This window comes from Eumetopias jubatus, unplaced genomic scaffold (assembly GCF_037043125.1).
Source record: "Eumetopias jubatus isolate StellerSeaLion01/CBP00866 unplaced genomic scaffold, mEumJub1_p1.0 scaffold_11, whole genome shotgun sequence".
NCBI lineage: Eukaryota > Metazoa > Chordata > Mammalia > Carnivora > Otariidae > Eumetopias > Eumetopias jubatus.
In genome coordinates, this window is record NW_028274817.1 from 4,799,808 (window position 1) to 4,802,907 (window position 3,100).

General features: G+C 40.7%; 1 pseudogene; it reads right to left on the minus strand.

The window, feature by feature from the left end:
* Window positions 1-377: 377 nt before the first annotated feature.
* LOC114199028 (small nucleolar RNA SNORA70) lies at window positions 378-500 on the minus strand (annotated as a pseudogene).
* Between the last annotated feature and the right edge of the window lie 2,600 nt (window positions 501-3,100).

Consider the following 3,100-nt stretch of genomic DNA (forward strand, 5'->3'; position numbering starts at 1 on the left):
ATAGGGAGAGGGCAGTGCCAAAGTCCTCAGGAATGCAGAGACCGCCATTTGTCCAAGTGGCCACAATTTGACCACTTAGCCATCTTGGATGAGCCACTTTTCAGCCACCATATCTTCAAATTCATCCACATTAAACTTAGTAAAGCCCCACTTCCTGGAAGTGTGGATCTTCTGGTGGCCAGGGAACTTGAACTTGGCCCTGCATTGGGCCTCAATCACATGCTCCTTTTTCTGCAGCTTGGTATTGATGGACATGATGACTTAGCCAATGTGGACCCTGGCCACTGTGCCCTGGGCTTTCCAAAGGTACCTTGTATACTTGTCTGAAGCCTAGATTGGAGATAGCATGAGGTCAGACATCAATGTCCACTGGGAAAGACTGTCTCCAGGGTCTCTTAGGGCAACCCATACAATCAACAGGCTGCATACACTATCAAGGAAGGTAATGTTTGCAACCATTGTACACTGCGCCCCCATGGGGAACACTGTTAATATGTCAATTCCTCCTTGATTTATGGAGTCAATGAAATCCAAATAAAAACGTAGCAGGTTTGTTATGGAAACTGACAAGCCAATATTGAAATTTATATGGAAATGCAAAAGGCCAAGAATAGCCAAAGCAACTTTAAAGAATAAAGCTGAAGGAATTACACAACTAGGTATCAAGACCCACTATACAGCTATAATAAGACAGTGTGCTACTGGGGACAGCATAGATAAATACATCAATGAAACAAAATAAAAATATAGGAACAAACCACAATTATATAATCTCTTGATTTTTATATCTTTTTTAAAAGATGTTATTTATTTATTTGTCAGAATGAGAGAGAGAGAGAGCACAAGCAGGGGGAGCAGCAGGCAGAGAGAGAGGAAGAAGCAGGCTCCCCGCTTGGCGGGGATGTGAGGCTCGATCCCAGGACCCTGGGATCACAACCTGAGCCATAGGCAGATGCTTAACTGACTGAGCCGCCCAGGTGCCCCTGATTTTTATATCTTTAGGATAAATCCTACTGAGATTATTCAGAGTCGAAATTTACTTGAATTCTTTCTTCTGTGATTAAGTTATCAATCTGATACACAGTTAAGATCATCTGTTTCTGTATGCATTCAACTTAAGATTTGCTTTTCTTAAATCTCTTTTGGATATGTCAGATATTTACATGGTTCAAAATTCAAAACTATATTAAAAGAGTAGAAATTATTATTTTTTAAAGATTTTATTTATTTTAGAGAAAGATAGAGAACATGAGTGGAAGGAGGGACAGTGGGAGAGGGAGAGAGAGAATCCCAAGCAGACTCCATACTGAGCGCAAAGTTCCCCTGATGTGGGACTCGATCCCAGGACCCCAAGATCATGATCTGAGCTGAAATCAAGAGTCAGATGCTTAACCGACTGAGCCACCAAGGTACCCCAAAAAAAGTAGAAATTAAAGAACACACTGTTTCATAACCATAAAGTCAAAGAAGAAACCACAAAGAAAATTGCAAAATACTTTGAGAGGAATGAAAATGTAAACACAACATACCAAACTTATAAGATACAACTAAAACAGTATTTAGATGAAAATTTATAGCTGTGAAGAACTATATTAAAAGAAAAAGATCTCAAATCAATAACCTAAACAAAAGGAAGAGCAAACTAAACCTAAAGCAAGCAGAAGGGAGGAAATAATAGAGATTAGAGCAGAAATTAATAATAGAAAGGTGGAAAAATAAAGATCAATGACACCAAAGGTTGGTTCTTTGACTAGGTCAACAGAATTGACAAATTTTTAACTATATCGACCAAGCAAAAAAGAGAGAAGATTCAAATTATTAAAATCAGAAATGAAAGAGAGAACATTACTATCAACCTTACAAAAATAAAAAAGGATACAGAAATAAAAAGGATACTATGAACAATTATATGCCAATAACTCAGACAACTTAGATGAAAGGGATCAATTCCTAGAAAGGTACAAATTACTGAAACTCAAGAAGAAATACAAAAATCCAAATAGACTTTTAAAAAGCAGAAATTCAATTCGTAATTTAAAAACTATCCCCAAACAAAAGCCCAGGTCCAGATAGCTTCACTGGATTTCACAATCTCTTTCAGATAATAGAAGAAGAATAGAGATAATAATCTCTCAACTCATTCTATGAAGTCATTATTACCCTGATATCAAAACCATAGCCCTTTCATGAAGATGGTGCCAAAGGCAGAGAAGGAAGCCCCTGCACCTCCCAAAGCTGAATCCAAAGCAAAAGTTTGAAGGCCAAGAAAGCAGTGCTGAAAGGTGTCTACAGTCACACACACAAAAAAGAAGACCCACATGTCACCTACCGTCCAATGGCCCAAGACACTGCATCTCTGAAGGCAACCCAAATATCCTCAGTAGAGCGCCCCTGGGAGAAACAAGCTTCACCACTATGCCATCATCAAGTTCCCCCTGACTACTGAGTCAGCCGTGAAGAAAAGAGAAGACAACACACTTGTGTTCATTGTGGACGTCAAGGTCAACAAGCACCAGATCAAACAGACCCGAAGAAGCTCTTTAACATTACTGTGGCTGAGGTCAACACCCTGATCAGGCCCAGTGGAGGGAAAAAGGTATATATTTGACTGGCTCCTGACTATGACGCTCTGGATGTTGTCAACAAAATTGGAATCATCTAAACTGAGTCCAGCTGGCTAAATCTAAATCTAAATTTTTTCACAATAAAAAAAATAAAGATATAGGGGTACCTGCGTGGCTCAGTTGGTTAGGTGTCTGACTTCGGCTCGGGTCATGATCTCAGGGTCCTGAGATCGAGCCCCGTGTCAGGCTCCACACTCAGTGGGTAGTCTGCTTGTCCCTCTCCCTCTGCCCATCCCCCCACTCATGCTCCCTCCCTCTCTCTCAAATAAATAAAATCTTTTAAAAAAGACACAGACATGGGGCGCCTGGGTGGCTCAGTTGGTTAAGCAACTGCCTTCGGCTCAGGTCATGATCCTGGAGTCCCAGGATCGAGTCCCACATTGGGCTCCCTGCTCGGCAGGGAGTCTGCTTCTCCCTCTGACCCTCTTCCCTCTCTCTCTCTCTCTCTCATTCTCTCTCTCTCAAATAAATAAATA